The 24,430-nt window shown below is 43.8% G+C and overlaps 1 protein-coding gene across 3 annotated transcripts in view; it reads right to left on the bottom strand.

Moving 5' to 3' along the window:
• ST6GAL1 (ST6 beta-galactoside alpha-2,6-sialyltransferase 1) overlaps positions 1-24,430 on the bottom strand; it is a 97,289-nt gene that overhangs the window by 68,106 nt on the left and 4,753 nt on the right. The gene's annotated exons all lie outside the window — the stretch shown is intronic.

Below are 24,430 nucleotides of genomic sequence, written 5' to 3'. Positions count from 1 at the left end.
GGTCACCTCGGGGAAAGAGGACTTTTGTCCCCTTTCCCCCAGGGAAAGCCCCAAGCCTTGCAATGGGTTTTACTGGCTATTTTGCCAGTGCAGACTTGAGAGACTTGGTGTCGGGTCTTCCAGCCCAACACATAGCTCAGGATATGGTAGAGCAGAGCTCTCTCCAGAGACCATCCCAGTCAAAATATCCTTTCCCAAAGGAATGGCTTTGCAATAGATCCAGGATATTATGTTCAGAAATCCTTCCACCATCAGATAAGGCTAGTACATTGGCTATCATGGATACCTTTATAACAGAAAATAGGTGCCTTTATTGCACAATTGTTACCTAACAGCTATTTTGGAGAAGAGATTATTATTTGAAAGATGACTGTTTCCAGACCAAGCATCTAACCAACAAACTTGCCAGAATGGTTGCACTTTCATTACATTATCATGATATTATTACTGATGATTCTATTAACAAGAACCTATGCTGTTAAACCTAGGCAGTTGAACAGTATATACTGTATTAAAAATCGCTGTGACTTGCTGATGGATCTTATAAATTGGATAAAATGGACTGTAGTCCATGAAAGCTTCTGCTGCAATAGTTCTTCTTTAAGGCAGGGGTCTCCAAACCCTGGCCTGGAGGCCACATCTGGTCCTCCAGAGGATTTGATGAGGTCAACAGCTCATGGTGGGGAAGCTTGGCTGTTCCAGTCCACTGCAACCTGCTGACGGGCCAGATACACAGAGCCTTGCGCAGAGAGATTCTTCCACTGAAGAGGCTTCCCTGAAGATCACCTCAGAAGGCTCTGAGCCTGCAGGGATTCTCTTAGAAAGAGAGCTCTCCTATGGGGTGGGGGGAGCAAGCAGCAAGTGTAACTTGCAAGAGATCCCCAAATTATAACACATCCTTTGGAAGCCTGACAGAAGGAGATCCAGATACTTTCAACACCCTGATCAGACTGCTGGCCTATCAGTCCCATCTATCCAACACTTACTGAAAGCATGTTTTCTCTTTCCAACTTAATTTATTTCTCACATTTCTCCCAACTTAATACTAATTGTTCCCCAACTCTTTATCCCTTCAACACATTAATTCTCTCCCTAGTCCCTCCAAATAATTTCCCCTTCAAATTCTCTTCCCAATCCCTCCAAATAACTTCCCCATATTCCTCCTTTCAAAAATTCATTCTTCCAAAATTAATTTTCCTTTTCAAAATCCATTCACCCTTCTTCCTACGCAACTCAATTTTTCCCTGTCCTCCCCCAGTCCTTTTACAAAATCCATTCCCCCCTTCCATCTCTAATTTGTTTGTTTGTTTTCTGGTCCTTGGCAGCGTGTCATATATATGATGCAGCCCTCATGTCAAAAAGTTTGGAGATCCCTGCTCTTAGGTACAAGACTCTTGATTGCTTTTGCTGAAAAAGACAAACGCACTTGCCCCCTGGAAGTTGTGACTTTGACTGTATATAATGACTGTTAGAGGTGACAGGAAGTACAGGTCTCCTGAAGATACAGGTCTCTACAGAAGATACATTTCTTCTAAGACTGTATATAGAACTCAGCTTCAAGGTTAGAACTGATAACTGTCATCACCAAGAAACTGCTCTGGTCTAGCTTCCATCCTCATATATGCTGCATGAAGATTAACAGCCTAGTCCTATCCCTGGCGGCTCCGCCAGGTGCAGTGGCACCAAAATGACTACCTCTGCATCCAGCGGCACCTCCAGGTCAGAGATCTGCATTGCCAGATCAGAGGTCTACTGCTGCATCCAACACCACCAACAGGGGTCTAATAGGGCTTTCTCAAGTCTGCACCAGCTATTTTGCCAACACAGACTTGAGACCTTCCATGTCAGGCTTTGCACAGCTGGTTCTTCCACCTGCCCTGCCCTCCATCCACCCCATTCTGCCCACTCTCCACTTCCTCTCTGCCTTGAAAATACTCACTGCTGGTCAGCACCAAAGGAGTGCCAGTGTGTGCCCGTTGGGCAAAAAGGCAGGGTACAAATTAATAAAATATTATTATTATTATTATTATTATTATTATTATTATTATTATTAAATATATAAATATATATAAATATATATAAATATATAAATATATTTATAAATATATAAATAATATTATATATTATTATATTATATAATAATAATAATAATAATAATAATAATAATAATAATAATAATAATAATAATAATAATAATAATTCCATGGGGTGCTGCAGCTCAGCACCAACGGCCCCTCCTCTCCAGGTGTCAAAAACATGCCATACGGCACATTTACGACACCCAGCACCATTGCTGGAGCTCAATGCTGGCAAAAGGTCCAGTCAGGATTGGGCCCTAAATTCTGTATATTGCTTTGAGCTGTAATGGAAGGCAAGAGAGAAGTCTAAACAGCAACAATTAAATTTAATACATTTGCAACCTCATAACCTATCACCCAATTGCATTGCTATAATGAGTGCAGTAGACTGCCCGGAGAGTAAGCCCCACTGGAGTCCATGGGCCATGCTTCTGAGAAGACTTTCATAGGCTTGCACTGTAAGCAAGCAGAATGGCCTTGACAAATGCAGAGTTTATTGCTGAGGTTCTTTCTTGGCAGACAGTCACAAAGGGCTGTTCACTCCTTTTAGAATTCTCCCTGTCCCTTTGGCCCAATATAAGTCCTGGAATGGAATACAGGTTAAGTCTCATTATTCACGAGGGTTCCCTTCCAAGAACTCATGTACTTGGATGGCAATGTCAGTAAGTGTAAGGTCATGCACATTGGGGCAAAAAATCAAAACTTTAGATATAAGCTGATGGGTTCTGAGCTGTCTGTGACAGATCAGGAGAGAGATCTTGGGGTGGTGGTGGACAGGTCGATGAAAGTGTCGACCCAATGTGCGGCGGCAGTTAAGAAGGCCAATTCTATGCTTGGGATCATTAGGAAAGGTATTGAGAACAAAACGGCTAATATTATAATGCCTTTGTACAAATCGATGGTAAGGCCACACCTGGAGTATTGTGTCCAGTTCTGGTTGCCGCATCTCAAAAAAGACATAGTCGAAATGGAAAAGGTGCAAAAGAGAGCAACTAAGATTATTACTGGGCTGGGGCACCTTCCTTATGAGGGAAGGCTACGGCGTTTGGGCCTCTTCAGCCTAGAAAAGAGACGCCTGAGAGGGGACATGATTGAGACATATTGAGAAAATTATGCAGGGGATGGACAGAGTGGATAGAGAGATGCTCTTTACACTCTCATATAACACCAGAACCAGGGGACATCCACTAAAATTGAGTGTTGGGAGAGTTAGGACAGACAAAAGAAAATATTTCTTTACTCAGCGTCGGTCTGTGGAACTCCTTGCCACAGGATGTGGTGACGGCATCCGGCCTGGATGCCTTTAAAAAGGGATTGGACAAGTTTCTGGAGGAAAAATCCATTACGGGGTACAAGCCATTATATGTATGCGCAACCTCCTGATTTTAGAAATGGGCTATGTCAGAATGCCAGTGCAAGGGAGGGCACCAGGATGAGGTCTCTTGTTATCTGGTGTGTTCCTTGGGGCATTTGTTGGGCCGCTGTGAGATACAGGAAGCTGGACTAGATGGGCCTATGGCCTGATCCAGTGGGGCTGTTCTTACGTTCTTATGTTATGTTCAAAAAACGCACTATAGCAAATCAATTTAAAAATCAAAGTTTCTTTGCTCTGGTGATTTAAAAACAGCATTGATGACCTTTGTAAAGCACACAGAATCAATCAGTCTCTCTCCAGGAGCTTAGGCTTCACTAGCAGGCAGCAATCCCTCCCTTCACCAGGAGCACCAGCAAGGGGGAAAGAATGGAGAAGGTGATAATAGCTGCCATTTAGCCTTCTTTCGGGTGCTATGGGGGAAGGGAGGAGTGAAGCCTGCAGAGAGAATGATTGATAGATTGTCAGCTGGCTGCCCTCTCTGGCATTATTAAACAACTGTTTTTTTTTAATTTAAAGGGCCCTTCTCATCAGCTTTTAGATAGAAAAATCTGTGGATAATTAGGTTATACCTGTAATCACTTGTATGACTGTCTATCTGCAACAGTAAAAAGCAGTTTTTTAAACTGTGATTTTAAAGGAGTGCATTTTTCCCCTTCTCCACGGATCAGCACATTCCTTCTCATTTGCAGGGGCCAGTTGTGTTGAGTCAAATCTGTGTATAACAAGGCTGGACCTGTACTAGCAGGTCTTCAACCCAGGATGCTCCAAATATCAGGCTGGATCAAAGAATGGCTGGATCACACATTCAATGAGTACGGCAGTTAATCCACTAGGCAAAGCTGACACGGATATCCTTTCAGGCAAGCAGATGCTAGAGATTGGATTCACATCCTCTTGCAAAGGTTTCAGGCTTTTCTTTTGTTCCTTCATGAAGTATTTCAGCTACTTCAACATACGTGTCAGTGCTTCTTAGCTAGTGATAGTCTAACCTACAACTTCAAAACTACTGAGAAAGATAAGCAACAAAATCTGGTTGGCTAAGTAACAACTTCTTGCAAAATACTCCTTTATGAGTGTCAGAAAGTGGGGATTCTAATGCTCATAAATAAATTTGTTTCACAGCAAAACCTCAACAACTGAAAGAATTGAACATTAATTTTCCAGTGCTATCATTTTATTTATTTATGCCCGTTCTTTTGATTGCTCCAAACAAAAATTGTATTTGTCACATGTAGACAAATGCATCTGGAACGATGCTTTTGGAGAGACACAAGGCAGCCACTGAAAGCAGGACCCAGGCGTCATTTAGGGACCCAATGTAAACTGTCAACACAGGCTCTCTCCCATATGCATGCCACAATCCCATCAATACAATCTCATGAGTCTGCTATAAGAATATAGGAAAAATGTCTGCTATATTTGATCTCCAGTTAGTGTATAGCCTGAAAAAATCGTTTGGGCCAATTAAGACAATATTTTAACCCCTGAACCAACCCAATGCAATTACAGGCATGTGCAGTCAAGGCACTCTCATTTTGGTTACCCATTCCCTAACCTTTGGGGGGAGGCTATCTTTAATTGTGCACCAAAGCAGTTCATCCGAGTCTCACTGTTGCACTTATATATAGAGGAGCAATTTGGATGAACTGCCTCCATTCATGCTTTTAAAAAGTCCCCTGAAAGATAGGCAAGGGGTCAGGTCATGGGCATTTACAAGCTCGAACATCTGTAATTATGTGGGGCAAGTTAGGTGGAGGAAAATATCATCTGAAGCGGTCCCGTTTCAGTTTTGAAAAACTGGGTCATTCAGTTTATTTTGTTACCTCTCTTAGGGCGCAATCCTATCTTGTGCTGGAACAGACAAGCCAGGAAGCTTGCCCCATATCCAGTGTGAGGTAGGGCGCCACAGTGGCTCCGTCAAAGATAAGGAGAAACTGTTCTCCTTGTCCCTGGGTAAACCACTGCAGCCTCCTTGGACTTGTGCCACCTCCTGAGGTGGCACAAGTCTGAGGACAGCGGAGCGGCTTGAAGCCGCTCCACGCTGCTTGGGGAACAGGGATGAGATCCAGCATAACTGCTGGGTCTCAGCCCCGCCTCCCAAGCCCCACCTACCCATCTTCAGGGTCACCCACCACCTGCCCTCACCAGCCCCAAAATGCCTCCCTCCTGTCTCCTCCCCACCTCCTCCCTGCCCACCACAGAGTCTTGCGTCAGCCGAGCTTTATGCCTCCATCAGCGTGGAGGCTTAAGTCAGCCTCCGCAGGCCAGTGCGCCTCCATGCGCCAGCCTAGCCGACTCACAAGGAGGCACAAATGTGCCTTACGGCACGCCTGCGACCCTCCTGGGCCAGCAGAAGGAGCTTGTGCTGGACCAAGGGCACCTTAGGATTGCGCCTTTAATATTTCTGACTGTGGGCCCAATCCCATCCAATTTTCCAGTGCCAGTGCAGTTGTGCCAATGGGACATGCACTGCATCCTGTAGTGGGGAGGCAGTCACAAGGGCCTTCTCAAGGTATGGGAACATTTGTTCCTGTACCTCAGGATTGCATTGCAGAATATTCTGCAATACCGGAAAGTTGGATAGGATTGAGCCCTGTCTGATTGGCATCTACAACCACCAAGTATACCTGTGAATTAGAGGTTTACTCATATATATTTTGGGCCTGTAAATCCTACCAGCAGCAGTGACTCCCACTCTGCCTGAGATCAAGGTCTCTTACTGTTTTGGTGCGTTTTCTCTTCTAACAGCCGTCTCTCTGCACTGCTTTGCACAAGAAATTTTTTGAACTGGTAGTTCTTGGGGGAGCATGCCACCTAAGAAAGCATCAATTTCTCCTTCTCTGAAATGACGTTAGTCTAACTGTTGCACAATCACACTTTCCCTATTCTAGAGAGGCTCCTGGCACAGCAACCATTAACTCCAAAATGCTGCTTGTTCTGCTCCAACACTGCCTGTGATTTGCTCCAGCGAATTTCACAAGAGCTGGATAGCAGGCTACAAAAATACAGGGAAAAGGTTTCCGCAAACATTCTCCAGTGTGGTCTACATTCTAGACCACACTGGAGAACGTTCGTGGAAACCTTTTCCCTGTATTTTTGTAACCTACTGTGGCTCTCAAACTTTTAGCACTGGGACCCACTTTTTAGAATGAGAGTCTGTCAGGACCCACCAGAAGGGATGTCATGATTGGAAATGACATCAGCAAGCAGGAAAATTTTTAACAATCATAGGCTGCAATCCTACCCACACTTACCCAGGAGTAAGCGCATTGACTAGCTTTGTTAAAAGCATACAGAGTAGCCCAACGGTTCTCAAACTCCAAGGGAGTTCGAGCCCTGCAGTAAGTCCCTGTGGGCGTGGGGGGAGGCAGCAATGCAATCCCTAGAATCGTGTCACTAAGGGGGGATGCAGGGGCTTGCCTAGACTTATCAGAGCCTCCTGCAACCTTCTGGGGCGTACAGGGAGCCCTGCGTGACCGTCTACAGGGTTCCCCGAAGCTTAGAAAGTTAAAGCGAAGCGATCGTACCCCGCCTCTGCAAAACCAGAAATAGAGGGTGATCGCTCCGCTTTCACTTTTCAAGACCTGGGAAGCCCTGCGGAGGGTCGCACAGGGCTCCCTGCACCCCCAGGAGGCTGAAGGAGGCTCTGGTAAGTCCAGCCAAGCTCCTGCAGCCCCCTTAGCAACGCAATCCTGGGGATTGTGTCGCTGCCTCCTCCCTGCCCCCACCCCTTAAGGAGGCAGATACCAGGGTCTTCAGGCTGGGGCGTTGCAACGCCCCAGTTTGAAAAGCCCTGGAGTACCTGGTATAAAAGTATACAGGGTAGCCTGTTAAAAGTACAAATCTGTCACATTCCCCCAAATGCAGTCAGATACCATAGTAGCATCAAGTCTGATATATTAAAAATAAAATGTTGAAATGAATGGGAACTCACCTGAAATTGGCCTGCAACCCACCTAGTGGGTCTTAACCCACAGTTTGAGAAACACTGATCTAGAATGTAGCTGCAATGTTTTTCCATTTGGTAATGGGGCTGCATCCTAGAGTGTGCTCTTGGATCTCTAGGTCCTAGCATAATAGTACCACCCCTGCTTGGTCCCTGGCTGGAAGCAGTAGCTCCATATTTCCCTCTCAAAAGGGAAATTTCAAATGAGGTATCCAAAACCATCATTAAGGTTTTATAGCAACCAAAACCATAACAAGGACATAAAAGGAAGCAATGAGGAAAGGTCTGTCTTTCCACTAGACTGGTTATTTGTTATACTAAAATCCTTTGGAGGCATTGTCTTTCCCCTAGCACTTGCCTCAATGGCAAATGATACCGCACGTTTATTAAAGTTTACCTGGAAGTAAGTTCCCCTGAGTTTAGCAGAGCTTACTCCCACAGTAGTTTGCAGAAGATGATAACCCAGTCTGACTGCCTCAGGTTGCATTTATACTACGGAGGGCGCACAATTATTTCAGAAGTGCATGGAAAGGGAATGCACAGTGAAGGTTTGCTTTGCAAACTAGTTTTGGTGCTGGTTGTCATTGTAATGGTGTGAATCTGGCCTGCCATGGACAAGCAGTCACGTGACCAGATCATATAACTTGTCCCTGCTTTTATTATGTTGCAAAGAGTCCTCAAGCAAGGTTGAAGGCAGGGTGACCAGATACAGTGGAGGACAGAGTGCCTATACCTTTAACCATTGCATAGAAGAGAGAATTTTGGCAGGTGCAGCTTTTTAAACCCTTCCATGTTGAGCTACACCTGTTAAAATATCCTCTTCTATACAGTGGTTGAAGGTATAGGCACTCTGTCCTCCACTGTATCTGGTCACCCTGGTTGAAGGTCAAAGGAGCAAGAAGACCTTTATCTTTGCATGTAAGCTAATTCACTTTGCAAGAATCTTCTTTTGGAAGCATGGTTCCATTCCATCAGCTTGCAGTCACAGAACATGTGCAAACTGTTCTGTTTTGATTCTGATCTTCTGTTGAATATGGTTTGTCATCTTAGGACCATTTTACCTTCTGGTCCTCTGCTGAACCTTATTTGATAAAGGAAAATGAGTACAGTTGCTTTATGTTAACGGTGACATCTTGTTTGCACCATGCATGGAAGGAGGGCTTAGAGTAGTTTCATTAAAGCCAGAGTAGAACTCCCCAACAGTGCTGCTTTGTGCTTGACCGCTGCTGCTTTTACCTGCACATGCTGCATTACACTGAGAGCATTAATTTCAAGGGAAACTGTACAACATAAGGTATAGGATGGCATCCTTCTTAAGAGACTCCAGTGGGCACAGTACAGCCATTGGTTAGCAATGGGAAACAATATCAGCCTCCAACAGAAACAATCTGAAGCTTGGAAGATAACGCAGCATAATGTGAACATGAGGTTCACAGAATAGCAGGTCTGATTGCTTGATCCACCAAAGATCCTTTGAAACAGTTTGTTCAAGATGTATATACTTTACAACCTCTGATGTACACAATGTGAATAAAGTAGGACAGAGCCTTCTCCATGGTAGCCCCTCAAATGTGAAGCTTCCTGCTTCAGGAGTTTCAAGATGTCCCTTTTTCTCCCAACTAAACATTGTCACTTTGTAATTGCTGTAGAAAACGCTATGAAAAGGGCAGCTGCAGGAGTCAGTTCAAAAGCTGGCAACACTGGTTAGAGTTTTGAGGGTGATGAAGAGGTCTGAATGTGACTAAAGGTGAGCAGCAATAAAACTAAGAATTTAGCTCACACAATAAATATGAAGAGCTAGTTAAAATTCTTGTCACATGACAATAGGAGCGACAATAAGCAACAGTACTTACTAAAGATGCAATAAACTCTACCATTACACAGCATGATTTCATGTTCACCTCAGATTTATGGGTACCTGTATATGACAGTAGACTATCAATTATTTTGCTTATTAATTTTTCTTTAACAGCTGTGGGGGAGGAAGGTGAAGAGAAAATGATCTCTCAATGGGGAGAACTCATGAAATTATATTAACAGAATTCCTGAGGAAAAACCACAGCCGTAAAACAGATAACCAACACATGTTTGTAACATAACTCTTGTCTTTTTTAATGGTTTGTTTTAACATTTTAATGTGTATATTTTACTGTTGTATAATTGTTAGATGCCATGAGGAGTGGAAGCTGAAAGGCAGACTTAAAATGTTCAAATTAATCAATACAAGAAACATACTGGGTGGTATCCTAAGTTTAATTATTCAATGAAATCAATGGGATTTAAGGCAGATTTAAGACATTAATGACTAACTAAACTTACAGCCCAATCCTATCCAATTTTCCAGTGCCGGTGCTGCTGTGCCTATGGGGTATGCTTCCTGTGTTGGGGGTGCAGTCACAGAGGCCTCCTTAAGGTTTGGGAACATTTTGTTCCCTTACCCCAGGGCCACATTGCGGTTACACCGGTGCTGGAAAGTTGGATAGGATTGGGCTGTTAGGCTGCAATCCTAACCACACTTTACTGAGAGTAAGCCCCACTGAACAAAATAGGATTTACTTCTGAGTAGACCTGGTTAGGATTGTTCCCTTAGGATACAACCCACAGATACAACCTTGCTCAGACGATCATCATTCTAAACTATGGGTTCTAGATTATTATGAACAAGCTAGAGTTAATGCATGGTCCATCCTCTCTCTGCTTTTGTGTACAAGACGGGGTGACTGAAAATGCCCACATTCACTTTTGAACTGACCACAGTTCCCCATGTAACTGGGAAATGTTATTTCATAAGCGAAAGTGAAGGCTTATGTCTAGAAGCCATGGTTTATTGTTTCATCTGAACTGGACCAGTGACTAAGAATCCTGCAAGATCTCTCTCAATGACTTTCATGCAATACATCACATGCAATGTATTGGTTTTTAATGCAATAATACTGACTTTTTATTCATCCCTTTCTCTGTTCCACTTATCAAAATGGCATATACTTTGCTAGTAATAATATTAATACATAAAGACCAGCAGTATATTGTCTGTCCTGAACCTATTTGAAGCCTGCTTCGCTAGATGATTCCCATGTTGTACTCTGGGCTGGTCCTGCCGTTTCCATGTTCTAGTCAGGGCTGGCCTTGCCATTAGGCAAAGTGAAATGCTTCACTTGGGCTCTGAGCCTGCCACTAAAGAGAGGCAAATTATGCAGGCATCCATCTGTATCCACAGGGGATTAGTTCCAGGGCCTCCCCCTGCTGATACGGAAACCATGGATATGGAGGAACCCTATCTCCACAGTCCCCACAGGGGTGCCCAGCACCCATTAGTGTTGTTTAGGAGCTTCACAGGAAAGCTACGGGAGCTCAGGATTGGGTTCTAAGTAAGTAAGCAAATAAATGCTTATTGAGTGATAAACCCAAATATTCTCAGGATTTCTGTAAAATGCATATTTTCATTTGTACTAAAAAGAATTATAAAAATGCATGCTGATAATTCATTTACTTCAAAGACAGTGCCACAAAAGATGACATGCTGCTCTCTGATGGTGTTAATGATCCCAGCCAAAAAAGAGGTTTGCAGATAGTTTCATTTGAAATGCTACTCAAAGTATAAATGTCAAAGTGATGCTTTCAGCAAATACTTAGTATCCCTGGCAGTGGATGATGGATTGTGAAGTAATCAGAAAACAGATCAGGGAAAGGTTAAGCAGCATTTAGAGACAACAGTAGCCTAGGAAAAACAGTTGTTATAATTCTACAAACATGATTTGTAACACTCTTTTAATGATTCCTTAAAGAACATCAGTCCTTTTAAATGTGATATACAATGAACCCACAAGAGATTCTTAAATTGTTTGAGACTGCATCAACTTGAAATCTGCCTTCCAAATCATGATTACTAAACAGCTAGCAATTTTTGAAAGATAGTTGTGATCCCTAGTTTTAGACCTTGCCTAAAGCAGTTTCTGAATCTGTTTTCACTAATATTGCCAAGGGTTCACAAACATCCTTTTGGATTACTAGCCAAGCATCAATCTGTTCCCAGATATCCCCCTCTAAACACATCCACAGACACTGTCCAAACTCCCTCCAAGTACACACAAACACTTCAAACACACACATAAGTGCCTGAAACAGTGTCCAAAGCGTATCCTCAACACAAAGATATCCAGGATCCCATGATTTGTGATTCATGATTCATTGCAATGAGAATATTCAAAAAAAAATACCTCTGAGCAATGAAGAGTGCCATGCCCTTTCCACTGATCAAGTGTAGCATGCCCCAATTTACTCAGAGCTACAGAGAAGGGTTTACAGAACAGATTGCAAAGCTTCTCCACAAACCTGAGTCCCTGAACAATAAAATTCAGTCCCGATTTTTCTCAGTTCTTATCCAGCAGTTGTTCATAGTTAATATACTATTTTCCTCCACTTCTTGCTCCCCAACACTCTCGCCACATTAAATTCTTTGATTTTTGCACCTACCCACTCAGGGATTTATTAAAATCCATATTACATCACAGTCCAATAAAAATCAAATCTTTCTCATTACAAGGGCTACAAAGGCTGTGAGATACAGGAAGCTGGACTAGATGGGCCTATGGCCTGATCCAGTGGGGCTGTTCTTATGTTCTTATTCCCTGTGCCAATGTAGTCCATTCCAGAGTTTTGTGCAAGCCCACCTCTTCTCTGGAGTGGTTTTCTCCCTCTTTAATCAACTTTGAGAAGGTGGTACAAAACCTTGGTTTTTGTTCCCTTTTGGAGGAGGACTTTGCCGCATTAGACCTCAGTTCTAATACAGCAACACAGAGAAGTTTATATGAGCCCATCTACCAGAAAAATCCTAACTGTTCAATTAATTTTGACTTTCTGTGGAGGCACTTTACCCATTTGCTTTGCTTCTGCGCTTTTTCTCTGCTGTATATATTTGAATGGACGCTGAGTGGGAGAGAAGGTAAGATCAGGAGTGCCTGGGAACATCAGGCCGCTAGGACATTAAAGCGACTTGCATGTCCTGCAAGCAGCTTTTCTTGATTTGCTGTCCAGGTGCTGAGGCCACATCGCAGCTCAAACAGGAAAGAGTATAACCGCACTCATAGCATCATGCAGGGGTTGACATGAAGACAAGCATCCTACATGCACACAGACACACAAAAAGCAAACACATCTGCTTCTGCAGAAGAAAAGAAGCCTTCCTTTTTTCCCTTCCAAAGCTGCCTGTGAAGAAACGGAGATGTGATTTCCTTTTCATTCTGGCTAGGCTTGTCCAGATGAACAGATTCTTTCCCAAAATCCTAATCCTGATTTTTACAGCTCTCATCCACCAGCAGTGATTTTCACTTACCAGACTGCTCCTCCAGGAGAGGAGATTTTTGAGCCTCATATTGTTATCCTGGGAGTTATAAGAATAGAAAGAAATACTAATTTGAAGGGCACGTACAAATCTTTACCATTATTGTCCTCATTTCTTCTTTCAGCTGTTCAGGGAGGCACAAGGTGGGGTCCCACTGCCACTATAACTGAACTGATTTATCCCTATTAACTGGGTCTGTGGGAATCCCTATTTGACTATGTGTTTGGGATTATACTATGATGCTTCTGTTGGATGTACTGTGCTCTGCTCTGGGAAAAGCAGTGAAAAAATAAATAAAATAGAGAATTAAGTGCAGTTTGGGTCTGTCTTCAACCTCAAAATCCAAACTCAGAAAAAGCGGTACCCCAGTTCATCAGCTTACATAACGCAAACCACTGTATTGGTTTACGGCTTCTTCAGCAACGTAAACGCAGATACATGGGAGCTCGGTGCAATTTCCCAAATACTGACAGGCGAACAGGAGGTGTCTGTCCTTTATCACAGAAATATGTAAAGAGTAAGTTCAAAACAATCAGGGTTCCTCTTGACCACAAAAGCTGTCATATCTGAAGCAGTTCTTTGAAGCCACATTTTTGCATTCCATAGAACAATGGCTGCTTCCAGCGAAGAAAGATTAAAGACCAGTAGGGCTGTTAGCTTGGGAATACAGCCAGTTGAGAATATTAATTCAAAATAACTGACACATCCCCAAGTCTCCTGTATGAATTAGAAAGCCAATGTCTTCCATGGGCAATCACTGGAAAGGTGGGCCAAATGGATATACACTTAGTATTCTTTATTTTGACCATGACTATGAAAGGGATTGTTAACGGGTGTAAAAAGGGAACTGATTAGTCTAAACCATCTTGAGAATGCTCTCTGAGACGGAAACCGAAACATCTTTGCTTTATTTAGAAAAAGAAAGTTCCGTACCTTCACAAGCAGCAGAAAAATGGTGTATACATTTTGTTCAGCCAAGAAGCATTATGTAAGTTTTGCTATTGATGATGTGGGTCTCATGTATCAGCAGAAAACATTACAGCAGGTGCCTGCCTGACATCAGCCTCAACTTGTGTCATTTTGATTTTATATACGTTTTGGCTGCTCTGCAACAAGGAACAAAAGGAGCCGTTTGCTGCTTTGCAAGCACTAGAAAACTGTAAGAAAGAACTGGAAGGAGCAAAAGGAGCCTCCTCTACTTTCTGTAAAGGAAGCATAAAGTGCAGAGCATGCTCGGATTCCTCCCAGTACGCTCCACATTTCCTGCTTTGCTTAAAGAGTCAGCGTGGAGGAAGGGGCAAGATCACTGCATTCTGATCCCAAGACCTCCTGATGCCCTAAATGCTGCCTGGAATTTGGCCCTCTGTTTCACTTTTCTGCATACGCTATGAGTCAATATGAAAAAATTTCTGGGAGATTTTGATCCCCTAAAATCTTGAGTAGCCTGGAAACCCTATGACTCTCACAGCTGCAAAATGAAGAAAAATTTGACAGATTCAATTTTTCTCATCATGGAGCACTGAGGAACTGGGGGCCTTCTCATCGCACCATGCAGCTGTTAAAATTGCTAAGCCACAGCCTGGAAAGCAGATCCCTCTTTCACAATCACTATCTTGCAGGTAGAGAAACATGAAGGGCTTCTTAAGAACATGTGTGATGGTTCCTCCCCCACCAGTGAGATGTGCAAGAGGCTACTGAATACTGAATGCAGTGGCGTAGCTAATGATCATGTGGCCTGGTGCCAAGTTGAAAATGTTGCCCCAGAAGTGATGTCACAACCGGAAGTGACATCACACCCGGGCTTTTTAAAAAGTGAAAATTGGGAGGAACCCACCTCCTCCCCCCCAGCAGCTCACCACCCACTTGCTCTGCTGCCTCCCCCCCCCCCAGTCAGTGGCATAGCTAAGGCATATACGTGCTACCTGGGGTCAAAGAAGATTTTGTAGTGCCCCCCACCCCGCATGACAAAATCAAATCTAATTAAGTAAATAAATACAAAGTTATTGGTTCCATGCTGTATCATTACAACATCTCATTGGCACTTAGAACAATCAGTCTCATAGGTCGGTTTGGAGTTAAGCAATTTCACTTTTTGTTCCACTAGGCCAGGGGTCGGCAACCTGCGGCTCTAGAGCCGCATGCGGCTCTTTCAGCTGTCTGCTGCGGCTCCTCCCGTGAAAGTGGCAAAGGGGGTAACAGGAGGCACCTGTGTTGGGAGGGCAGGCTGCTTCCCTCCTCTCCCTTCACCCCCACCTGCCCCGCATTGGTTTCCCTTTTCAATTTTGCCTGCTCTGCAGGCTTAAGCTCCCTGTTTTTCCCTTCCCCAACTCTCCAGCAGGACGCCCTCCTCCTCAGCCATTGCGAGCCCTTGCAGCCCGCCTTTCCCGGAGCAGGTCCCCACTCAGTGCAAGGAGAGGCTTTTCCTCCACAGCTGAGGAGACATCCTGTGTGTCTACTCAGTAGTAAGCCCCATTACAGGGGATGAAGCTTACTCCCAGGAAAGATCATAACAGTATACCATGTTTGGGAAACACTAAGAATGGGTCCTGCCCTGAAGCGATCTCACTAAATGTTTATGCTCATGAGAGTGCACTGGGAGATAAGGACCTAACTCACGGGGACCAAGAGGAACAGGTGGACCTTGAACCAGGCAATACTTCCATCTTAACTCTTTTGGGAGATCACTCCCTTGTTGCGGCTAGAACAGTTTTGGCAATCTTTCAGGAACTTAAGTTTATATCCTCCCAAATTGATAAACTACAAAAGAAGCTGCAGGAGCAATCAGCCCCAAGACCCAAGGGCAGTTCTCCAGCAACAACACGAGCTTATAGCCACACGCAGATAATGTCCAAGGACGCCTCTGTTTCTGCAAAAGAATCTAGGATCAAAACCTGTCTCTTTGCTTAAAGCTGCTGGCTCTCACTCATGCTGTTTCCAAGCAAACCAAATTCTCTTGGAGGTTGGCAGAGTGCCAGTAAATTATGGAAAACGGAGGAACAGGTTCTGTGTAAAAATATCCTTATGTAAACTTTTATGTATGGATCTTAATCAGATTGACATGATAAGTGCCCAATGGCTAAGTAGTTCTGCATCTAGAGTCAGACTCCTTCTGTCCTTTGACACCTCTACAATTCCCCTGACTCTGTTTCGAATGAGAAGGTTTCTCAGCACATTCAAAATAACAGCAAAGAGAGTCTTCTCTGATTTCTCTGACTCTAATCAAGAGCTGCTGCCCTCCTCCACACATAGCTCGAGGCCTCTGACCACTGCGTCATCCTCCATCCCTGCACAAAGTGATTCTTGGCTGCCTGCCCAGACAGCTAAGACCGCAGCAACATCCCTGTTTAATGAGCAAACTCTCTGAGTCCAAATATAATAAAGAACACTACTGAAAGGGACTCTGTTACTTTGCAAAGCCTAACCATCTGCCTAGAAACTGCCTTAACTGAACTGAATTGCTCTTCCAACCTGCGATATCCAGGGACTGACAAAGACACTTGTGGAAAGCTTTCCCCAGCCACTCTGTCAGAGTCCCATCTGATGTATACGTTTGCCACACGGCAGGAACAAATGAGGGAGACTGAACCTAAGTCGGTAAGCTGTACTTTGGATGTTGATGAAACAGCTGATGCCATTGTGGACACAATGCCTGGAAATCCTAGGAAAGACCTTTCATCACAGCTCGATGCTACTGAGCTTGATAGTATTGAAATTGCTGAAGAATCCAATAACCCAAGGAATTTGGCAAATGGGTCTGTTCCAACAGACTCTCTTTCATCCATAGAGCTGACTGCTAAAAGAGTTTCAACCGCCTCTGCAGGTCTGAACCAACAACCCCCCGCAACACTAAATGACCAATGGGTCAGGATGGACCATATGGGTTCACCTTCAATAAGGTGCCCTAAGAGGGTCATTAACTCAACTACAGAACCACAGGATGAGATGCTCGACATAGATATGGAATACGCCAGGAAACATCCTTCAAAGAACTCTGTGCTCAATTCTGAGGAGATTGCAAGTACTGGTGATGTTCCCCAGCGTCCACCTAACGATCCTCCACAAACTATGATGTCTCCTCGGAAAACTGGCTCTCCCAGCAGCAACACAAGCTCCCAGTCAATAGATCTATCACTGTACCTGGACTTTGATGAGGACACATTGACCAGGGAGGCCCTGGAGGCTTTTAGATTTCTTCCCCGACGGGAACAACTAAGGATGGTCAAGAAATTGGAGATGGTATGGCAAGAACTAACGGACATTATATTGATCCCTTGCTGCTCTGCATCATCTAAGAGCTTACCTCCTTCACGAGACCATACAACTTCTGTTCCAGATGCGGCCCCGCCTCAGAGGCGATCCATCCAGGCAGAGATTCATCAGGAGCCTCCAGCTGGAGGTAGTTTGTCCTCCTCTCAAGGTTTATCATCTGTCAACGTGGCTCAGATCTCTGAGCCTATGGAACTGCCTTTGAATAATCTGGACTCTCCATCTACAGAGTCCATTGTCAGTGGCCCTTGCCAATCAATGGTAGTGTTGGAGAAGGCAGCGGCAGAGACATGTAATTCTCTTCCACCAACTAAACAACAGACAGTATTTGCTAATCTAGAGGAAGCTACTGCACAACTACCACAGCTCTCATCAGAGGATATTCAATCTAGCCAATTGGTGCAGATATCTTCTACACCTGATTGCACTCAACCTCTCCTAGTAACCAAAACAACCCCAGAAGGGGCAAAGCTACTGAACAACCTAGATGCCAAGTCAAGACTGCCTGAGGACACTACCCCTGAAAAAGGGACACGACATTCTCTTATAAGAAATCAGAGGGATCCAGATACTCAAATCCTCTCAACTTCAACTTCATTAGATTGACTTCCACCTACCCGCTCCCAGAGCATTCCACGGGGCCAGCTGAAAATCCTTTCTTGGAATATCGCTGGTGGGTTGTCAAAGACTCGTGGAAAAGAGCTAGATACTGTTTTAAGAGACCGAGACATTATTTTACTGCAGGAAACTTGGGCAATTAGACCTATTCAGTTTGATGGGTTTCTTTCTATATCTTTACCTGCACAGAAGAATGCAGTAAAAGGCCGCCCAGTTGGAGGCCTTGCCATACTAGTGAAACCTGCTTTCAAACATGAATTGCTATTTATGGCTGATAGTTTTTGCAAAATACAAGTGATCAAGGTGAAGCTAATGCCCCAAAGCATAATGATAATATATATATATATATATATTCCCCTGGGGGCTGAGGATAAGAATAGGCCCTCAGTTTGGCTGTACTTGTCGTAAGAGGCGACTAAACAGCCACCGGGTAGATCGGGCTCGTCAGCCTGGGAAGGCAGCTCATCTGAGAGAAGGAAAACTCTGATCTCAAACCTCCACTGCCTTGTGGCTACATCCAGTTATGGAAAAGGCTTCAGGAGTCAACCTCGAGGCAAAATCCGGAGCCGGAGTCCCTGAGGCAGTTCATGGCTGAACACAGTCACGTTCTGGCAACTCCTGCGACGCCGCTGGAACCAACCGTATTGGCCTCTGCCTTTCCATTGGACCATTTCAGCGACGTGGAGAGGGGGGATTTGCTGCATGGGTAACAGCCTATCCTCCATACCTACTTTACCCAGGCTTCGCGCACTGGAGAGGACACTCTGTTCCAGAACCACCATTCAGAGTGTGACACCATAGTCTTCCGAGACTGAAGGATGCCAACTCAATATATATATATATATATATATATATATATATATATATATATATATATATATATATATATATATATATATATATATATGCCTCCTTTAAAAGATAAATCTGCTACTGAAAAGCAATGGGCATATTTTAGTGGTATAATCAAGGACCTGACTGGTAAATTTCCCTCTTACAAGATTCTAATCGCAGGAGATTTCAATTCCAGGGTGGGGCATAATTCTGACATCTTTCATCAACTTTGGGACTTACCTACTGACACGATATTGCCAGAGACCTGTCTATTTGAAAGGCAATCGAAAGATAGAACAATTAATGCTGCAGGGCTGCTTCTAGCCAAATTTTGTATCACTTATGGCCTTACTTGGCTAAATGGCTTAGACGCATTGGGGGATAATGGAGAATTCACTTACATTTCATCTAGAGGTGCAAGTGTTATTGATTATATCTTGGTTCCTCCTCAACTCCTTCCCCAGGTAGCAAACTTTTGTGTTGGATACCCTCAGTCTAGTGACCATCTTCCTCTGTTGTGTGATTTAGACTATCTCCCAAATCATTATCATAACACTAACATCCAGGAGGAAGAAGGTTACCCAAACGTAACAAAAAGAATTAAATGGGACCCAGACTCTAAGAACTTATTTTGTGCATAGATACAAGCAAAGGAAATCCCTCAATTGTCCACTCAGGATCAACCAGGGATTGTCCACTTTTTTGAGAACTTATTATCTACTCTCTTGAAAGTATTAGGCAAGATCCCCTCATCCCGAAGAGTTGAGAGTGGGCGAGATGACTCTAAGATTGATCAGATCTGCTTATCTCTGAAAACCGCCATTCGCAGCACTTACAAAAAATTTAGGGACACTAACAGTAAAACACTTTTAGGCCAATATTTCGAGCTGACTGCCCACCTGAAGAAAGCTGTCAGAGTTTCGATCCATCGTATTGCAGAAGCAAGATGGTCACTGCTAATTAATGCTGTTAGATCAAAAAATGCTAAGAGTTTTTGGCAAATTATATCATGTTGTTTTCACAAAGAGTCAATTGGTACTACCGCAATCCCTGCCAAACTGTGGGAATCGCACTTTAAATCAATTTTTTTTTATGAATCCAAATCGTCCTCTGCTGTTCAGGCATCCATCCCGCCAGACCTCCCAGACTGGCCTGCTGTCTCAGTGGATGAGATCATTTCCATTATTAACCAGCTAAAACAGGATAAAGCAGCTGGCCCAGATGCAATTCCTTCAGACATCTATAAAGCAGCGCCAGACTGGTGGGCACCAATTATTGCGGAACTATTCACAGGAATCAATAAATTTGGAGTAATTCCAGAATCCTGGACCAGATCAATCTTGGTCCCTATTTTCAAAAAAGGAAATAAGAACCTTCCCTCTAGTTACAGGCCAATAAACCTTTTGGATGCCGCAGGGAAAATGTACGCATCCCACTTATTGAAAAAACTTTCTTCCTGGATATTTGATTATAACATCATAGGTCCAGAGCAAGCAGGTTTCAGACCAAACAAGTCCACAGTAGACCACTGTGTGATACTGTCCCATTTAATTTTTAAACAGGTGACTCAAAAAAAATCTCAACTCTATGTGGCATTCCTGGATTTAAAGGCTGCCTTTGACTCTATTGATAGGGACAGACTCTGGGAAAAACTTGAGAAGATGGGACTTGACAAAAGATTATTAGAACTAATTCGTGTCCTACACCTAAACACCTAAACACTTCCTGTCAAGTGAAATTATCCCCACAAGGTGACCTTTCAGCTCCAATCCTGATCAACAAGGGGGTCAAGCAGGGTTGTGTGCTGGCACCCACTCTGTTCATCCTTTTCATCAATGATTTGGCCCCCATCTTATCAAAGCTTGACTCGCATTGCCCCAAACTAGGATCGGTGGACGTCCCTTTACTTTTATATGCTGACGACATGGCTCTGATCTCACGTACAAAAATGGGCTTACGGAGACTGGTCAAAGCCTGCATTAAATATCTTACAACAAACTCTTTGCAGCTAAACTATGAAAAGTCTAAAATTGTGGTATTTGGGAACTCATGGAAACCACAATCTTGACTTTTCAGTGGAAAATTAATACAGCAGGTCAAGGAATTCCAGTACCTTGGTCTTCGATTTCATTACAAGCATTCCTGGTCTTCTCATTGATCAATTGCAATTAATTCATCCAAACCAGTGGTTCAAGCCATAACTCACTTTTTCTTCTCCTGGGGCAACCGGTTTGTACCAGCTGCTTTGCAAGCTTTTAATGCTAAAGTCATTCCACAAATTTTATATGGCATCCCAGTATGGATGCCTGCATTAAATAACACAATTGAAAGGGTTCAATCCAAATTTCTTTACAAAATTCTTGGCTTACCGCATTGTGTTCCCTACGCAGCACTCTGCCTGGAATCAGGTCAACACAGACTGGAGTTACATGCATGGTCCAGTTTTTTGAAATACTGGACCAAAGTCTTCTTCAGGGCTGATCACGACTTGCTGCTAAAGGGGCTGTTGACTGATCCAACGTTAACCCCTTGCCTAGTACTATTTCATACAAAAACTCAACAGATGGGCCTTGAGGTCGATCTACAAGGAGCTCCCTCTCCAGAGGTTATCACCAGACTTGTGAAAACCAGACTATATGATATAGAAAGGCAAGAGATTCTAAGTGCAGCACAGAAAAAATGTTCCCCTCTGAATTTTCATCTTAAAATTACAAGTGGTCAACAACCAAAATATCTGTCCCTCCTAGTGCACCCCCTGGAGAGAAGGGCCTTTACCTTGGCACACTGTAACATGACCCCCTCTAATGACTTACATGGCAGATTTAGAAACGCCTCCTGGGAAGATCGTTTATGTAGCTGCAATTTAGGTAAAGTAGAATCATCCACCCACATTATGTTGCACTGTCCCAGATGTCAAGCATTAAGACAGCAATTTCTCTCTCCCTTGCTCCATGCTAAAACAGGGCATTCTGAAAAAGCTATAATTCAATTCCTTCTAGCAGGTGATGTAGAGCATACAACCCTCTCAGTCGCACAGTTCCTAAACTTGAGTAATTTGAATTGAGCCAAGCTTTCTGTAGCAAATAATCACTGAGCACATTACATCTCTGGCAATATCTGCAGAGTAACTGATTTTTTTTTTTTTAATAATACATGTTTGTATGTAAAATGTATTGTACGTTTGTATCTGTGTCTACACGTAGGTGTGCACATATACATATACTTGTGTATTACTTAGGTTTATATTCTCTCTACGGTTTCCGTACAGAGTCTTCACCTACCTAATGTTTATGCCTAATAAAGGTTGACTTGACTTGACTTGACTGACTTGGTGTTTACTTCTGGAAAGAAAAACAACCAAAGCAATTGCATACATCCTCCAGTCATGAAGATTCCTTCCTCTGAAAGCTGAACAATAAGGATGCAGGCTAAAGCGACTGCTGCTTTCACCAACTAAACCACTGAACTCAGACTACTATTCTAAGCACACTTTCTCATGAGGTGGTTCTTTGGCATCAACAATGCATGGCGTTTCACTCTTTCAATGACTGTCACTCAGAATAGCAGCTCAACTCGAACAGAATCTGGACTGCTCCCAGAACCAGAGCCAGGGTGTTTCCATCCCAACTAAGACATTTTGGGAAAATAGAGTTTTTAATTTAGAGACATGACAACCTTCAACTTGTTTTATAGTCCAACAACAACAAAAAAATCTATGGCAGCCCTGTTCAGTCAAGACGTTCCTCTGACTCAAGGTGAATTTTTCAGGATCCCAGTTATCCTTAGGGGCACTTCAGTACTTCTGGAAAAAAATGTCTGTGTTAGCCATAATGTTAGGGAGTACAGCAGAGTGCTTAAAAGGGAATAAGAGGTAAATTAAAAGAATCTTGAAGAAAAGAAAAACAGAACAGCATCTACTCTTTTCAAAACATTCTCCCATACTCATGAGCATAGTGACTGAACAAGTTGTTTATTTTTATTCAGGAACACTTAAGGATGGTGTATGGTGAAAACACAAATATACAAGTGGAAACAGCACAGCTCCTGAACTGAAAACAAAATGCTGCCTCACAACACTGGAGACACACTGACTCCATTTAAACCTACATGCAGGAGCAGTCCATGGTCTTTAAGCTCTACTAAAGCATTGCCCACCCAACTGCTGTAGCTGTTGCAGTGGAAAGGACCAGCTCCTCCAGCTCCGTTCTTCCTCCTTCCAGAAAAGGAAATCAAGAAGGGTGGTGTGGAGATAGTTTAGCTAGACCAGCTTTCCACCACTCCCCAGTTCCAGAAGGTGGAGCAGTGTGGAGATAGAGGAGCTGCTGGTATAGAGGGCAGACACCAGGATAGGAGAGAGAGACACTCGGCAGAAAGGTGGAATCATCTATGACATTTGTGGGTATTTCCCATTCATGCATTTGAAGCCCATCTAGAAACAAGTATGCCCACCTAGCAAGGAAGGCTGACTACAGCCCTCATTGCTCCTCTCCTCTTACTGTCTTCAAACAGGGATGGGACAGATCTTTCAGTTGGCTCATAGGCAGAAAAATATTGTATAGCAACCTGTAGAGTCTAGGGCTGAACGCTTTCCACATGTGCTGCCTCCGATGCTTTCTCGGCATCACCTGGCAGGACAAAGTTCCAAACAACACAGTCCTGGAACGTGCTGGAATCCCTAGCATGTATGCACTGCCGAAACAGAGACGTCTGCGTTGGCTCGGTCATGTCGTGAGAATGGATGATGGCCGGATCCCAAAGGATCTCCTCTATGGAGAACTCGTGCAAGAAAAGCGCCCTACAGGTAGACCACAGCTGCGATACAAGGACATCTGCAAGAGGGATCTGAAGGCCTTAGGAGTGGACCTCAACAGGTGGGAAACCCTGGCCTCTGAGCGGCCCGCTTGGAGGCAGGCTGTGCAGCATGGCCTTTCCCAGTTTGAAGAGACACTTGGCCAACAGTCTGAGAAAGAGGCAAAGAAGGAAGGTCCATAGCCAGGGAGACAGACCAGGGACAGACTGCACTTGCTCCCGGTGTGGAAGGGATTGTCACTCCCGAATTGGCCTTTTCAGCCACCCTAGACACTGTTCCAGAACCACCATTCAGAGCATGATACCATAGTCTTTCAAGACTGAAGGTTGCCAACAACAAAGTCTAGGGCAGTGGTTATCACGCATTTAGCCCTGGGAACCACTTTTTAGAATGAGAATCTATCAAGACCCACCAGAAGTGATGGCATGACGAGAAGTGACATCAGCAAGCAGGAAAGTTTTTAACAATCCTAGGCTGCAATCCTATCAACACTTACTCAGGAGTAAGTCTCATTTACTATTATTGTTAAAAGAATATACATAGTAGCTTGTTAAAAGTATAGGTCTATAACATTTCCCCAAATGCAGTCACATATCACGGTAGCATCAAGTCTAATAGATTAAAAATAAAACATTGAAATGAATGGGGATCCACCTGAAATTGACTCGCAACCCATTTAGTGGGTCCCGAATCACAGTTTGAGGAACACTGGTCTAGGGAGTAAAATCTTCATTGCACGTATCTCCTCACTATAAGATCATGACTTCTACTCATTCCTTTGGTGCACATGTAAATCATCTCCCCACCACTGCTGGGGGTGGCTGGAAAACTAAGAATTTTCAGGCTTGCTCACTGAGGGCTAGGAAGCTCATTATTGGGCTACAACCATAGAAGGAAAAAAAGGTGCAGTACTCTGGAGAGACAAACCTTCAGAAGTTGAAGGATAATTTCAAGTAGACTTTGGAAACACGCCTGGGTTACAACCTATCCCTAACAGCCCAATCCTGAGCTGCCCGGGGCGCGCAGCTGTAGGGGCACCAAGAACGGCTGCCACCACATCCTGCATGCGTCAACCTGCCACAGGCGGCACCTCAGGAGAAGGGGACTTTCATCCCCTTCTCCTGGGTAAGGGAAGCAGCCCCGCAATGGGGCTACTCACTTT

The sequence above is a fragment of the Tiliqua scincoides genome, chromosome 3, assembly GCF_035046505.1.
Source record: "Tiliqua scincoides isolate rTilSci1 chromosome 3, rTilSci1.hap2, whole genome shotgun sequence".
In the NCBI taxonomy this organism is placed as follows: domain Eukaryota; kingdom Metazoa; phylum Chordata; class Lepidosauria; order Squamata; family Scincidae; genus Tiliqua; species Tiliqua scincoides.
The sequence above is the reverse complement of the archived record's forward strand: the minus strand, read 5'-3'. Positions and strand labels throughout refer to the sequence as shown.